General features: G+C 47.3%; 1 protein-coding gene across 1 annotated transcript in view; it reads left to right on the top strand.

Annotated features, from left to right (window-relative positions):
• Window positions 1-2,642: 2,642 nt before the first annotated feature.
• The window catches only part of KIAA1217 (KIAA1217 ortholog), a 1,254,604-nt gene continuing 1,240,086 nt past the window's right edge, over window positions 2,643-17,160 (top strand). Inside the window, exon 1 of the mRNA XM_063921607.1 lies at window positions 2,643-4,312. The gene's annotated coding sequence lies outside the window, so the exon portion shown is untranslated. The remainder of the gene's footprint in view (window positions 4,313-17,160) is intronic.

Consider the following 17,160-nt stretch of genomic DNA (forward strand, 5'->3'; position numbering starts at 1 on the left):
TACAGATGTGTCCTCATTAATCTTGCCTCAATGCTAACGTCGGGCACACCTTTTTTATGAAAATGCATCTTATTTGCATTGCTATGTGGCTAGGATGCACAAGCAGCTTCTGCTGATTAAAATGATATGCAGCATGCCTATATACTGTGTGAGACTGTGGCTGTATCTGCATATGACATGTTACACACAGAATATAGGCATGATGCATATAATTTTAATCAGCAGAAGCTGCTGATGCCCCTAGGCATATCAAATGCCCTAGGCAATTGCCTATGCATATGGCCGGCTCTGGGGGGTAGTCCTGCAACGCTGCTAAACCGAGTGATAGGAAACTGATGCTTTTTGGCCATTCCAGGCCACTGTACCCTACCCAGTGTCCCGGGATCCACCACTGATTTTGTTTAATTCACCACCTCTCTGCAGAAGATATGCAGTGGCAGCAGAGAGGTGGTTTCCCCCTCGGCCGGTCCCGTCACCGTGTCCCTTCTCTGCCAGCCGGAGCCGTCTCCATAGACTGCTGCTTTGTGTGTGTGTGTGTGTGTGTGTGTGTGTGTTTTTAAAGGGGGTGTGGCCACATGTCCATGATTAGGCCACGCCCCCGACTTTGACAGTTCTCCCCGCGGTCTGTCTGTGGCTCTGCCTGGCCTGCCTGCTCTTTGGGAGACTGGCTCCTGTGATCAGAGCTGGAGGTAACTACTGTGGTAGTGGGTGTGTGCCTCCAATATGAGTGTGTCCCAGAGTGTCAGTGTGTGTCTCAGTATGAGTGTGTGTGTGCCTCTGTCCCAGAGTGTCAGTGTGTGTGTTTCTCAGTATGAGTGTCAGTGTGTGTTTGTGTGTGTCTCAGTATCAGTGTGTGCCTCTGCCTCAGTATGAGTGTCAGTGTGTGTGTGTTTGTGTGTTTTTCAGTATCAGTGTGTGTGTGTCAGTATGAGTGTCAGTGTGTGTTTGTGTGTATCTTAGTATGAGTGTCAGTGTGTCTCAGTATCAGTGTGTGTGTGTGTCTCAGTATCAGTGTGTGTGTGTGCCTCTGCCTCAGTATGAGTGTCAGTGTGTGTTTGTGTGTGTCTCAGTATCAGTGTGTGTTTCTCAGTATGAGTGTGTGTGTCTCAGTATCAGTGTGTGTGTGCCTCTGTCTCAGTATGAGTGTCAGTGTGTGTGTGTGTGTCTCAGTATCAGTGTGTGTCTCAGTATCAGTGTGTGTGTCTGTGGATCAGTATGCGATTCAGTGTTTGTGTGTCTCAGTATGAGTGTCAGTGTGTGTGTCTCAGTATGAGTGTGTGTGTCTGCCTCAGTATGAGTGTCAGTGTGTGTGTGTGCCTCAGTATGAGTGTGTGTGTGCATCTGCCTCAGTATGAGTGTCAGTGTGTGTGCCTCAGTATGAGTGTGTGTGCATCTGCCTCAGTATGAATGTCAGTGTGTGTGTCTCAGTATGAGTGTGTGCCTCAGTATGAGTGTGTATGTGCCGCTGCCTCAGTATGTGTGCCTCTGCCTCAGTATGAGTGTGTGTGTGCCTCTGCCTCAGTATGTGTGTGTGCCTCAGTATGAGTGTGTGCCTCTGCCTCAGTATGAGTGTCATTGTGAGTGTGTGTGTGTGTGTGTGTCTGCCTCAATGTGTGTTTTATTTACCCTGTGGAGGCCAAAGTGTTTTTTTTCTTTTTTTCCTGAAAGGGGCAAATGTGTTTGTTGTTATTTATTCCTGTGGTGGCCAATGTTTTTTTTTTTTTTTTGGGGGGGGGGAGGAGGGGGGGGGGTGTAGCGGAATGGAGGCTGAAGTTTTGCCTAGGGTGCCAAGAACCCTTGCACCGGCCCTGCCCCTAGGTCCCTCGTAGCAGTGAGTCTGTTGCCAGCAGATCTCACTGAAAATAAATAACCTAAATATTACTTTCTTTCTAAGAGCTCAGGAGAGCCCCTGGTGTGCATCCAGCTCGGCCGGGCACAAAATTCTAACTGAGGTCTGGAGGAGGGTCATAGAGGGAGGAGCCAGTACACACCAGGTAGTCCTAAAGCTTTCTTTAGTTGTGCCCAGTCTCCTGCGGAGCCGCTATTCCCCATGGTCCTTACGGAGTTCCCAGCATCCACTTAGGACGTTAGAGAAATCCTGATAGGTAGATAGATAGATAGATAGATAGATAGATAGATAGATAGATAGATAGATAGATAGATAGATATAAATAATGATTAATAACTATTTGCATGTGAGTTAGTAACCCATCTTCTCATATCCAGGCAACTATAAGAATTTGGAAGCTGTGACCAGGATAATATTTTCATGGTAAATGGTTGTGTCTGTGTGTGGAGTCAGGGCAGCTGGTAATGTACAGTGTTACACAGTGGCTTCTGCGTCAGCTGTACCCGGGCTCATACAGTATGTCCGGGCTTCTAGATAATAATTCCTTTCCTAGCTGGATTGTCCCAACTTTTTAAAGTAATAAAGTGACGCTATTATCCTGCCCGCGCCTATTGCACTTACCAGATGGCATGTAGTGCAGCATGCTCTGCCACCTTGTGTGCCACTCTGACACTTCCACCCCATGCCTGCCATCCTGTCACTGGCACCCTGTGCGCCACCCTGTCACGGCACCTGTGTCTGCCACCCCGTGACTGCCACCCTGGGAGTCGGTGGGCAAAGAGATGACGTAATGGCTGCAGACAGGGAAGGGGCGATGAGCCCTGGCAGGGGGCTGTAAGTGGCAGTCTCATCCCACCCATCACCAGGGGAGAGTACGGGAGAGCCGCCTGCTGGAAGAGCAGCCGCCGTCACACCTCCTCCTGTCTCCCGTCTCCAGGTGAAGTGAAAGTCGTTGCAGGGAGAGAGGAGGGCGCCGCCGCCGCAGTCCTGTCATGCACAGAGAGCTGCCGCTCCGGCAGCAGCAGCCCGCAGAGCCGGAGCACAGAGCCTCCCTGCCGGGGAGCAGAGTCTGACTGTCTGCCGGTCCCCTGACTCACTGTCATACAGCGGTTCCACTTACCGAGGACGTATCTCTCCACTAACGTCTCTCATGCACCAGGGACTGTCCTCAGTGTGCAGTGACCTCACCCACCAGGGACTGGCCACAGGCTGCACGCACACAGTCATTAGGGACTGTCCTCTGTCTACAAGTCCCCAGCCACCAGGGGCTATACGGGCTGAACCCTCCCTGCAAGTCCCCATACATCAGTGGCTGACCTCTCTCTGCAAGTACCCAGCCACCAGGGCCTGACCTCTCCCTGCAGGTCTCCAGCCACCAGGGCCTGATCTCTCACTGCAAGTACCCAGCCACCAGGGCCTGACACCTCTCTGCAAGTGTCCAGCCATCAGGGCCTGACCTCTGCCTGCAAGTCTCCAACCACCAGGGGCTGACCTCTCTCTGCAAGTCTCCAGCCACCAGGGGCTGACCTCTCTCTCCAAGAACCCAGCCACCAGGGGCTGACCTCTCTCTGCAAGTTCCTAGCCACCAGGGGCTGACCTCTCTCTGCAAGTTCCTAGCCACCAGGGGCAGACCTCTACCTGCAAGTCCCCAGACACCAAAGACTGACTTCAGTGTGCACGGAGCTCCCCCTCCAGGGACAGGCCTCTGTCTACAAGGGCTGACCTCGTATCACCCACCAGGGTCTGGGCTTCAGACTGCAAGTACCTAACCACCTGGGACTGACCTCTCTGCAAGTACCCAGGCACCAGGGACTGGCCTCAGTGTGTAAGGAGCTCCCCCACCAGGGACAGGCCTCTGTCTACAAGGGCTGACCTCAGTGTGCAGGGACCGCACACATCAGGAGATTGACCTCAGTCAGTAGGACCTCATTCTGTAGGGCTTGACCTGAGTCAGCAGGAGAGCTCACTTGAGGACTGGTTTCAGTTTGTAGTAATCCGGAGACAGTCTTACACATTAGCCACTTGCCATGGTCTGACCTCCAGTCTACGGGAGATCTAACCTACCAGGGACTGGTATCAATTTGTCAGGATAACCACCCATTAGATACAAACTTCAGTGCCCACATAACCTATCAACCCAGGACTGACCTCATTTTTCATAAAACTCTCCAGACAGGGACTCATTTAAGCCTACAAGGATTCCAACAAAGACTGACGTCTAGGTGGATTACACATAAAATTAGCTTTCAAGGAGTTTAAGAAGAGACTGGTCTCACTTTACAATTTTCTGTACACACTACATATACAGTAGACTCACTTAAGAAAGTGACCTGATCCTGCAGGTAGAGTATCTCCACCAGGGGACTGACCTCTGAGCGATACATCCTGGGATGGCTACACACAGAGTCCAATTCTTCAACGTGTCCCCTGGGATTCAAAGAACAGGAAGCCTCAAGCTGACCAGTAAGTGTCCTGTCTAATCTAATTCAAACACAAACTTTTTCTAGAAACTGGAGGTTTTCTGTACTTGGTTTTCTGTTTAATTTTACACATTTTTACAGTTAAGTTTTAGCTGTTTAAGGTGTATCTACAGTAGGTAGCACATTAACGGAAGCACTTTTTCATGTTCGTCTGAATAACATCGTGAATGACAGGAGACATAGATCTCATCTACTCTGTTCTATTGAGTTGCTTGAAAGTACTCAACTCTAAGTGCATGTCCTTTGGATATTCAATTATAAAGTCTACCGTGTGTCTATTGGAGATTGTCTAGTTTTTAAATCCCCCTGGTGCGTGTGCTTCCCAGATTGTGGCTGTAGTGCCCATTGCTTATCTAGATATTTCATATCGAATTTCCTAACCTAGTTCTAGATTTGAGATTGAAGGGAGAAGGACATGTATAATCCTGATACCAATCATCTAGAGTCTAGACTATAAATCTTCATTTGTGACAAAATTTGCCTGACTGCTGCCTCTAATGCGTTAATTTCAGACCAACCTTATGAAGTACATCATTTTTCTTGGCTAAGGTGATTGATTATGACATTTTATTATTGCTTATTAGATATGTTTGTGTTCTTTGGCTTCCAATGAAAAAAATTAGTATTATCACTACTTGTTCATATTTAAATACTCCTCTATATATAAATGTATGAATTCTGTTACAGTTCTGTACCATTCAGAGTTTGTGTTTGTTGGGAGTCTATTATCAGTCGCAGTCTACAGGTGTCTCTGTTGTTTTAGCTGTACTGGGAGTGATTTTAGCTAGTGGGAAAAGACAGAAGCATTTGTTGGTTATCAGACGTTGCGTTCATATTTATAGAAGAGATAATGAATTATAGCAAATCATTATATATACACACTGATGTTTGTTCTAATGACATTTGTAGCTGTGTTTTAGATATGCTGTATGCTTTCTTGTACAGTTGTGAGGTCTTTATATGTTTTCCACAAAGTAAAAAAAACCAAAAAAAAACCCCACTACAATTAAAAGTACAAGATAATGTTCCATAATAATTTATCCACACAGACGATGATCACTAAGCAGGGACGGTCTGGGGCTGTGATGCATCCTGGAAACCCACTGTGCATGCAGCAACTGCCCATGAGGGAGTTACCACGAGTCAGCGGAGCCTTGCCCCGTGGCACGCCCTGTATACTAGATCAATTGTGTTTGGAGAGCGGACTAAAATAGGCGCAATGCAGCCAAGATGTTAAAAGGCTTAGATAAATGTCACCACATTTAAAACAAGAAATGCCATATACAAGATTTAAGCCCTTCTTTACACACTCGGCGCAACACACAGAAATACGTCCCTTATTTTCTTTCTTTTGGATGTCAAACTTCCTCCTCGTACTTCTTCTAGTAAAAAAGGTCTCTGCTCCGTATGTTCCGAAAAAATATGAAAAACAAAAACAACCACCAATGTGCAGTTTCTTCTTATTTACAAATAGTCTCTGTATACAATGTCTCTATAATAAGATACAAGCTTCTGCGTACCAAGATTCTTATGAACAAATATCGTTATATGGCTTAAAGGTATCTTTTATCCTCTTTTTTCTTTTAAACTCGTGTTAACTTGACCACATGATGTGACAACTTGAAAAAAATATTTGAGTGAGGGATAGTCCAATTGGGAACGTACCCAAAAACTCACACATTAAGTGCAGACCGTAAACACATCTAGGTATCTTTGGGGTATACCGCACTGCGTACCCGAACTCACAATGTATGACGTGGGATGACTCCTGTAAAGGTATCTTTCGAAGACAGTGATTCGGTGTTCCTTTCTCCACTCAGAAATCTCATGTGTTCAGTGTAAATATATAAAAAAAGAAAAAATGCAATTTTCGTGCAGTATGTTTTGATAAATTAATGTGAAAAAATGATAGGTGCTCAGGAAGTAAGTCCTCCACCACTTTCCTTTATATGAAGGATTCACCGTGAGGTGCACATTGGTGGTTGTTTTTGTTTTTCATATTTTTTCGGAACATACGGAGCAGAGACCTTTTTCACTAGAAGAAGTACGAGGAGGAAGTTTGACATCCAAAAGAAAGAAAATAAGGGACGTATTTCTGTGTGTTGCGCCGAGTGTGTAAAGAAGGGCTTAAATCTTGTACACGCCCTGTATACTGCCCGCGGGTGGTAAGAACGTAGGGCGGGCGGCCAATCAGAGAACTGGAAGGCTGCGCTGCTTGGCCATCCCCGCTCTCCGTGTGATCGCGCCGGCTCATCCGACTATAGGACCTTCTGGCATTTACCAGAAGTGCTAGATGGCCATTTTGGCTCTGTCACTAAGGGGCATATTTATTAACATAATTTTTACTTAAAAAAAATGTGAAACCCCTTTTCACACTATATTAGTATCACTCAAATGTATTAAAGGGCTTTTGGAGCAGTATTCGTGAAAAACTGCTCCAAACCCTTTAATTGTAATTTTTTTAGTAATCCACATCGCATTCCCCATACTTATAATGGGAAATGCGATATGGCCAAATTTACAACAACAAAAAAAGTAAAAAAACACATCAGTGTGCCCTGTGATAATAACGCCAGCTCCAGTTGGCGTAATCCATACTTGCCGGTATTTCAAATCTTCTCTCCGGGAGATGCGGTGATGAGGGAGGGGCCAAGCTGATTGCATCAGTAGGCCCCGCCCACCCACCGGGAAAATTCTGTGATTGGGCAAAATTTGAGTAGGGGCGGGGCTAAAATGACAAAATTAGCATATAATAGCATCATTAGGCTCCGCCTCTCCGCCGGGTCCATGATTTTGACGTTTTATTCTCCCTATTCTGCCCACTTCACTCGGAAGTGGGCAGAATGTGGGAGGGGTGCCCACTCTTCCGGGGGCTGTGGGGGACTACCCGAATACCAGGTGTCTCCCGCAGAATCCGGGAGAGTAGGTAAGTAAGGCGTAATCACAGGGCAGCACTGCGATAAGCTGCCTTTTGCACAACTTTCTCTGCTCCCCCGGCAGAGAAAGCCTTGCGGGACTGGGCTCTGGTGATCAGCTCTATGTGTCCGATGGACACACAAGCTGATCACCTTTTTAAAAAAAAGTAAAAAAAAAGATTACTCTGGAGCCGGGGATCAGTGCTGCCGGGCACCGGGTCCTCCATGTGCTGCGCTGTGATCACTTTGCAGTAAAGTGACGCTGCACAGTGGCGGCTTACTATACAGCACCGGGGGTCACAGGACAGAAGCAGGATGCGGCGCCCGCCAGACTCCTGGAAGCAGCGGACACCGGCTCCTGGGACTGGTAAGTATATATCCCCGAAGGGAGGGCTGTTTGTGGCGCAGCGGTAGTTGCAACGGGGGCGGGATCCCGGCGGCGGCGGTAGCAGCAGACGGCGGCGCATGCGCAGCAGGACATTGGGGTATTTTTACGAAAGATACCCCGATGATTCTGCGGAGAGGCATGGCAGGGACAGAGCTTTCTCACAAGCTCTGTCCCTGCATGCGATAATTGATAAATCCATGCAATCTACTCAATGATCACATTGCGGATGGGGCCCGGAGGTACTGCGAGTGGGGGAGGGGTGGGTAATGCTTCTCCTCCTGTAAGCAGCTAAGCTGCTGTCCTCCCTTTGGCAGTGGCTCTCCCGTAGACTTGCACAGCAGCCAAGGAGCCAGTCACTATTGTTATCGCCGGTGTCCCAACGCCCCGCATTATATGGAAGAAGATGCACTCAATAAACTACAGCTCCCGTCAGCCCTTAGCGCCGGAATGCTTTGGCGCTATGGGCTGCTGGGAGCTGTAGTTTATTTAGTGTGTCTACTTCCCTGTAATACGTCGCGTTGTGACACCGGTGCTATCAATAATGACTGGCTGACAGAACTGACTGACTGGCTGAATCAATGTAAAAGGTCAGAGTGCTGTGCACACCCACTGCACTGCACAGCACTGTTACCTTTTACATTGATTCAGCATCCAGACATTACCCTCCGCAATATCACCCACTCTAGCCATCTCGGGGCTCTCAGGCCAGCAGGCGAGGTGATGTGTTGCGGAGTCAGGGCCTCTGGGGATCTGGGTGCGGCTGTGGTGGGGAGGCACTTCTGTGACATCACGCGCAGAGGAGGCTCCGGGGTTCAGAGAGTATGCGGCGCAGGGAGGGCTATGAAAGCCTTCCGCTGCACTGCTTTCATACACATCTATGCCGCTGGCCGCAGCAGCTTTTGTTCCACCTGCGCCGCGGTTAGGGAGTGGGGATTGTTGATGCTGGAGGGGGCAGGCGGACTGGCAGCAGGACATAGGGCGCTGCAGTAAAAGGATTTTTTCCCCCTATCTACAGTGCACAGACTTGCTGCAGATGCAGTGGCATACCCTCCAGCTGTACCTTTTTTTATGGTCTATACCGATTTTCGGCTCTCCAAACTTCCTTTGAAAGTATAGGAAAAGTGGCGTGGCCATGCCCTCTATTGAATTTGAAGCAATTTTTATGTGTAAATTGTTGGAGGGTATGTTGCTGCAAATGCTGTGGGCCTATTTTGGGGTGTGGACCTGGAGCTGCAGCTCCATCAGCCCCATTAATCCTGTTCTGGGAACACACAGCAGCCAAAGGGCAGAGCCTCCCATTGGATGTAACCTGTGTGGGAGGGCGTTTCTCGCCCAATCAGCTGTGGACTAGGTGTGATAGACCTGCTGCTAACCCAATGAGAGCTCCTAGCCACGCCCAGCGTTATACACACAGGCACAGAGTCACAGATCTGGGCTATTATATAGGAGATAGAAATCTAGAACTTGAAAAGACAGACAGACGGATATGCTGGCATTGTGCTAATGCCTACACAGTGTGTGCCGTTGGGTTTTATTGTCAGTGTTTGTAGTATGTCGGGATTTTGATTGTCTGGTTTTTTTTGGGCGGTGTTTTTCGTGTTGTCGGTACTGTGATATGTGTATGTTTTGGTATAATCGGTATTCTGGATGTCGTTTTTTTTGCTTTGGCGGTATAATGGGTTTCGGTGTTATGACATCGGCATTCCATTAGTCGGTAAGGTATGTATCGGTAAATAGAATACTTCCCGTTCCAATAGGTGTTCAGCAATGTAATCTGTTTCAGCTAGCTGCTGTGCTACTACACGTGTTGACGCTACTGCACAACCTAAAGGGCTGCTTTTGCAGTCAGAAATGAAGGGATATTTACAGGTATCTCTTGAAAACGAGTGTTTGAAGGGGATATCCAACAAATATAGTTTAATAAATATACATGTAATTCTCAGATATTACACATAATAGATCACCTATCTAACTACAGTAGAATATTGATTATCTGAGCTGAATGGGGGCGATGGTAATTTGGACAATCAGTTTCTTTTGCTAATTGCATGTATCAGACTGTGGGGGGAATTCAATTACCTGAGGGTGAAAACGTGAGGCAGCCTCGAGCTGCTATTCAATTGCACTTCCGATTTCCCCCAATAGCATTGTTAACGCCCATTAAAGTAGCTAGAATCCGTGAAGAGATTTGTGCATTAACAGGGTCACAGCACCCGATAACCCCGACTTATCAGGGATGTTTATAAGCCACTGAGGCAAGTGAAGAGAAATCCCTGGTAACTTCTGGCTTCGGAGCTAATTGGATAGCCCCGAGGGATCTATTAGCCTGCGGTAATCTACAGCGCCTAATTGAATCGCGCCCTATGTATCTATGTTGTTTTTCCCCCCAGTAATTTTACTATGCTATTTTGTTTTTTTTTATGGGCTAATATTTCATCTAATATTAAGGCCGATATGCAGTTAGCTGTGCTTAATTACCGCAGCTAATTAGCACGGTCGGGCCATCCTATTAGCCCCAGGCGCCTGCATATAGCAGGGGTTTAGTCCGCCTGCCTCAGGCATGCAAAACTAAATCCCCGATAAGTCATCTCAAAAGCTGCGATGACTGCTGCGGAAAGACATAGGCTTTTTGCGGAACCTATGTTTCCGTGTGATATAGGGTAACACTACATGGTAAAAACGGGCTATAATTGAATAGCTGTTGCAGTAAGTACCCATTTTTGCTGTGTGATAAATTACTGCTAGTAATAGGATGCCCCGCTAATTTTCGTTCCCGTGTTTGGATAATTTGCGCTTTAGATATTTAGCATTGAGGTATTCAAAGTACTGCTGTAAATATTATTGCTAGAGATAAATGCCGTTTTGTCGCAACTTATGCATCCCTATATTTATAGTGATGGAATTTGGTACGTTTGTAAAGGTCGAAAAGGTCTGTGAAGGTCACTCAAAACAGTATATAATCAGTAAAAGTAACAAAGATCCCACATGATTGGCACACACTGTATGAAATAAATGGCAGGACTCTCATCAGCAAGAGTAACCCTATGCAGTCTATAATGTTAAATAAATAAATAAATAAATAAAAGCAGCCATTTAATAAGTAAATGGCATTTTGTCTTTCTGGCTTCCCATTTTTTGATCCTCGCTGCACCGCAAGAGATCGATTACCATTAGGACTAAAGGAATGAGCGAGAACACAAAGATTGGCACTTGAGATTTCAGCCCGACAGCTCCTGCTTGTTTGTAATTGTGTTTGGCTGGGGAGATGAATACTGCCCTCTCATTCTGTGCATAGCGTTTGCTGTGTACTGGCTGTCATCACATCTGAACATTGAACTGCAGAACATCATTATTCATGTTCTATCACATAATAATGATTTAATTATTGAACACAGCAGAGATTTGCACTCCTTTTTATGTTTCATGGAGCTCATGGCCTGTCAGAGAAAAAAAAAAAATCCCGTTATCTGACGCTCGTTAAGAAGCGCATTTAAATATTAAAGCGTTGTCTTGCAATCAGAATAATGACACGAGAAATAATGCCACATTTTGTTGTGCTTTCCTTTTCTTCCTCGTAACGGTATAAAAATAACGAAGGCACAGGATATAATGTTATTTACTCAGTCTGCTCCAGAAGAAACATTTAATTGGACCCTTCTGTACTGTAAAACATCAGATGGATTATTAGTGAGGGATATCAGATCTGTCAAATTAGGCTGCACTGCCCAGGCATCACTATTTTTTATGAAGATCTGGTATAAGAAAAGTGTTAACAAAATATAGATCAGTAGCATAATAATACAAGTGAAACTCAGAAAGTTAGAATATCGTGCAAAAGTTCATTTATTTCAGTAATTCAACTTAAAAGGTGAAACTAATATATTGTGTAGACACATTACATACAAACTGAGATATTTCAAGCCTTTGGGGGACATTTACTAAGCAGTGATAAGGGCGGAGAAGTGAGCCAGTGGAGAAGTGGCCCCATCAACCAATCAGCAGCTCTGTATCATTTTATAGTATGCAAATTATAGATGTCACTTCAGTGCTGATTGGTTGCCATGGGCAACTTCTCCACTGGCTCACTTCTCTGCTCTTATCACTGCTTAGTAAATGTCCCCCTAAATTTGTTAAAATTTTTATGATTGTGGCTTACAGCTTAAGAAAACCCCAAATAAAAAAATCTCTGAAAATTAGAATATTACGTAAAATCAATAAAAAAAGGATTTTAAATACAGAAATGTCGGCCCTCTGAAAAGTATAATCATGCATATGTACTCAGTACTTGGTTTGGTCCCCTTTTGCATGAATTACTGCCTCAATGTGGCATGGCATGGATTCTATCAGCCTGTGGCACTGCCAGTGGCGTAACTACTGCCCCCGCAGTCCTCGCGGTGGCTTGGGGGCGAGGGGCTGCGGGGGCGCCACTGATTTACAGCAGACTGACATGCGGACGAGCGTCCGCATGTCAGTCTGCAGTCTCCTTCCCTCCGCCGCTTGTTGGAGGGACACGGAGGGCTCACAGCGCGCCTCCCTGTGTCCCTCCTGCTGCATCATCTCCGGCGGCCGCGGGTCTAATAGGGGGAAGTGCCGTCCGTGAGCTCTGATTGGCTCACGAACCGGCACTTCCCCCTATTAGACCCGCGGCCGCCGGAGATGATGCAGCAGGAGGGACACAGGAGAGACGAGCTGTGCCCTCCGTGTCCCTCCAAAAAAGCGACGGCGGGGGGGTGGGGGGGTTGGGGGGTAAATATCTGGCACTGGGGGCATATATGGCACGGGGGGGGGGAGGGAGGAATATCTGGCACTGGGGGCATATCTGGAACGGGGGGGGGGATATCTGGCACCGGGGCATATATGGCACTGGGGGGGGATATCTGGCACTGGGGGCATATATGGCACTGGGGGGGGGGATATCTGGCACTGGGGGCATATATGGCACGGGGGGCATATATGGCACTGGGGGGAATATCTGGCACTGGGGGCATATATGGCACTGGGGGGAATATCTGGCACTGGGGGCATATATGGCACTGGGGGGGATATCTGGCACTGGGGCATATATGGCACTGGGGGGAATATCTGGCACTGGGGGGGGGATATCTGGCACTGGGGCATATATGGCACTGGGGGGAATATCTGGCACTGGGGGCATATATGGCACTGGGGGGGAATATCTGGCACTGGGGGCATATCTGGCACTGGGGGAATATCTGGCACTGGGGGGGGGATATCTGGCACTGGGGCATATATGGCACTGGGGGGGAATATCTGGCACTGGGGGCATATATGGCACTCGGGGGGGGGGATATCTGGCACTGGGGGCATATATGGCACGTGGGGCATATATGGCACTGGGGGGGAATATCTGGCACTGGGGGCATATATGGCACTGGGGGGGGGATATCTGGCACTGGGGCATATATGGCACTGGGGGGAATATCTGGCACTGGGGGGAATATCTGGCACTGGGGGGGGATATCTGGCACTGGGGCATATATGGCACTGGGGGGGAATATCTGGCACTGGGGGCATATATGGCACTGGGGGGGGAATATCTGGCACAGGGGGCATATATGGCACTGGGGGGGATATCTGGCACTGGGGGCATATATGGCACGGGGGGAATATCTGGCACTGGGGGGGAATATCTGGCACTGGGGGCATATATGGCACGGGGGGAATATCTGGCACTGGGGGGGAATATCTGGCACTGGGGGCATATATGGCACTGGGGGCATATTTGGCACTGGGGGGGAATATATGGCACTGGGGGCATATCTGGCACTGGGGGGAATATCTGGCACTGGGGGCATATGTGGCACTGGGGGGGTATATGTGTACCTGGCACATGGGGACGACGACTATATTTGGCACTGGGGCATGTAAGTACCTGGCACCGTGGGGGAATATCTGGCACTGGGGACATATGTGGCACTGGGAGCACAGCCCTAGCAACAAGGACTACCTCCTAGCAACGAGCATGACACCCAGTGCATGAAACACCTGGCAACGAGCATGACACCCAGTGCATGAAACACCTGGCAACGAGCATGACACCCAGTGCATGAAACCCCTGGCAACGAGCATGACACCCTGAGCATGAAAACCCCTGGCACCGTGCATGGAACCAAGAGCATGAAACCCCTGGCAACGAGCATGACACCCAGTGCATGAAACCCCTGACAACGAGCAGGTAATTGAAAAGTAATTAGAAGCCTTACTGTAGGACTTAATGTGTAATGGGCATTACGGTGTGTGGCATAATGTATCACGGACATTGCGGTGTGTGTCATAATGTGTCACAGGCATTACGGTGTATGGTATACTATATCGCGGGCATTGTGATATGTGGTATAATGTCTCAGGGTCATTGCAGTGTGTGGCATAATGTATCACGGACATTGCGGTGTGTGTCATAATGTGTCAGGCATTACGGTGTTTGGTATACTATATCACGGGCATTGTGGTATGTGGTATAATGTCTCAGGGTCATTGCAGTGTGGCATAATACATAACGGGCATTGCGATGTGTGGCATAGGGTATAACGGGCAGGGCATTGTGGTATGTGTCACAGGCATTACGGTGTATGGTATACTATATCACGGGCATTGTGGTATAATGTCTCAAGGTCATTGCAGTTTGTGGCATAATGTGTCACAGGCATTGTATGTGCTATAATGTATTGGGCATTGCAGTGTGTGGCATAATGTATCACGGACATTGCGGTGTGTGTCATAATGTGTCACAGACATTGTATGTGCTATAATGTATCAGGGGCATTGCAGTGTGTAGCATAATGTATAACGGGCATTGCGATTCCTGTCATAATGTGTCACAGGCATTACGGTGTGTGGCATAATGTGTCACAGACATTACGTTGTGTGGCATAATGTGTCGGGGGCATTACAGTGTGTGCATATTGTGTCATGTGCATTATTGTGTGCGGCATAATGTCTAAGGGCCATTGCAGTATGTGGCATAATGTATACTGGGCATTACTATAAGGAGGAAAAATGACAAATAATGTAAGGGGCATGAATCAGGATTATTTTTCTTTCCTGTGGTGGCCAACGTATGGGCGTGCAGGTTGCAAAACTGGGGTATAAGGTAGTCTTTTCCTGCAATGCCACGCCCCTTTATGTGAAACCACGCCCACTCCAACAAAACCACGCCCCTTTTTTGGAGCGCGCGTCGAAGGTGCGCGCATATTTATCCCTTTCTTGCTCCCAATTATGGAGCATGAAAGGGGGGGGGGGGGGGGGGGGGGCGCCGAAGAATTTTTTGGCTTGGGGGAGAAAAATTTCTAGTTACGCCACTGCTGAGGTGTTGTGGAAGACCAGGATGCTTCAATAGCGGCCTTCAGCTCTTCTGCATTGTTCCGTCTCATGTCTCTCATCTTTTTCTTGGCAATGGCCCATAGATTCTCTATGGGGTTCAGGTCAGGCGAGTTTGCTGGCCAATCCAGCACAGTAATCCCACGGTCTTTGAACCAGGTTTTGGTACTTTTGGCAGTGAGGGCAGGTGCCAAGTCCTGCAAACCCGCCTGACCTGAACCCATGCCACGCCGCATTGAGGCAGTAATTCATGCAAAAGGGGCCCATACCCTGTACTGAGTACATATGCATGATTATACTTTTCAGAGGGCCGACATTTCTGTATTTAAAATCCTTTTTTTATTGATTTTATGTAATATTCTAGTTTTTTGAGATTTTTGAATTTGGGGTTTTCTTAAACTGTAAGCCACAATCATCAAAATTATAACAAAGGCTTGAAATATCTCACTTTACATGCAATGGGGGGAATTCAAATGTTTGAAAAGTCGGTTGGGTGTCTGTTTTTTCCTGTCTATTAGATAGGAAAAAACAGACACCCAACCAACTTTTCAAACAATTGAATACCGCCTATAGAGTCTTTATAATATATTAGGGCCTTATTCAGACCTGATCGCAGCAGCAAATTTGTTAGCAAATGGGCAAGACCGTGGGCCTAATTCAGACCTGATCACTCGCCAGCGTTTCTTGCAGCGCTGCAATTAGGTCAGAACTGCGCATGCGCATGCACCGCAATACGCAGGCGCATCGCACAGGTGAAAAGCGAATCGTTGCTGTGCAATGGGTTTTACGAAGAATCCATTCGCACAGCCGATCGCAAGGTGATTGACAGGAAGAAGGCGTTTGTGGGTGGCAACTGTTTTCAGGGAGTGGTTAGAAAAACGCAGATGTGTCCATGCGTTTGCAGGGAGGGTTCCTGACGTCAGGTCCGGCCCCGAACAGCTTGAAGTGATCTCAGCGGCTGAGTAAGTCTTAGGCAACTCAGAAACTGCACAAAGTGTTTTTGTACCGCTCGGCTGCACATGCACACTTGCAGAGCGAAACTACACTACCCTATGGGCGGCGACTGTCTGTTCGCAGCAGTGCAAAAAAACCCTAGCGAGCAATCAGGTCTGAATTAGGCCCCATGTGCACTGCAGGGGGAGCAGATATAACATGTGCAGAGAGAGTTAGATTTGGGTGGGGTGTGTTCAAACTGAAATCTAAATTGCAGTGTAAAAATAAAGCAGCCAGTATTTACCCTGCACAGAAACAATATAACCCACCCAGGGGCGGATTGGGAACAAAAAGCGGCCCTGGAAAAATTTGTACTAGTGGCCCCACATGGGCAGCACCAGAGGTGTAAGGTCTAGCTATGGGCCATGGCAGCAGCTCCCTCCCCCCAAGACTTTCCAGATAGTGGGCATGTCCATTATCAAGGGGGAAGTTAAAAAAAAAAAAAATTAAATATTATGAGCACATTATATGATACACCTTCAGAATTTAGGAAACTATATAATTCTTTAGAAAGATATATTTTCTTGCTTATTACACCAACCGCGTATCCCAATCACTATTCACTCAATCTTATATGTCAGCCAAGCAGGCAGACAGAGCATACACTAGATCATCTGCAATCACAGGCTAAGTGGCAAAGTCATTTTCATATTTGCAAATGATTTTGCATCTTATTCATTATGTCTATAAATAGGACAACATGTCCTCAAACAAAACAGGCCCCACGGGTGCGTCGGCCCACCGGGAATCTTCCCTGTAAGCCCTATGGCCAATCCGCCTCTGAACCCACCCAAATCTAACTCTTTCTGCACATGTTATATCTGTACCCCCTGCAGTGCACATGGTTTTGCCCATTTGCTAACATATTTGCTGTTGCAATCAGATCTGAATTAGTCCCTTAGTTTCATCTTTTAAGTTGAATTACTGAAATAAATGAACTTTTGCACGATATTCTAATTTTCTGAGTTTCACCTGTAATGGTCATTTACTACATAAGCAGACTAGATGGGCCAAGTGGTCCTTATCTGCCGTCAAATTCTGTTTAAGCTGACAAAGGCGGGCCCAGCAACCCAATTGATGTTTTCTGTAGTGTGCAACCAATTTTTGTACCAACGGTGTCATTTTTATGGAAAGACCATGGATTTGTGTGTGATGATGGCAGTGAATTCAGCGGGTACAAAAGTTCACAAAAGTTCC

The sequence above is a fragment of the Pseudophryne corroboree genome, chromosome 5 (genome assembly GCF_028390025.1).
Source record: "Pseudophryne corroboree isolate aPseCor3 chromosome 5, aPseCor3.hap2, whole genome shotgun sequence".
Classification (NCBI taxonomy): domain Eukaryota; kingdom Metazoa; phylum Chordata; class Amphibia; order Anura; family Myobatrachidae; genus Pseudophryne; species Pseudophryne corroboree.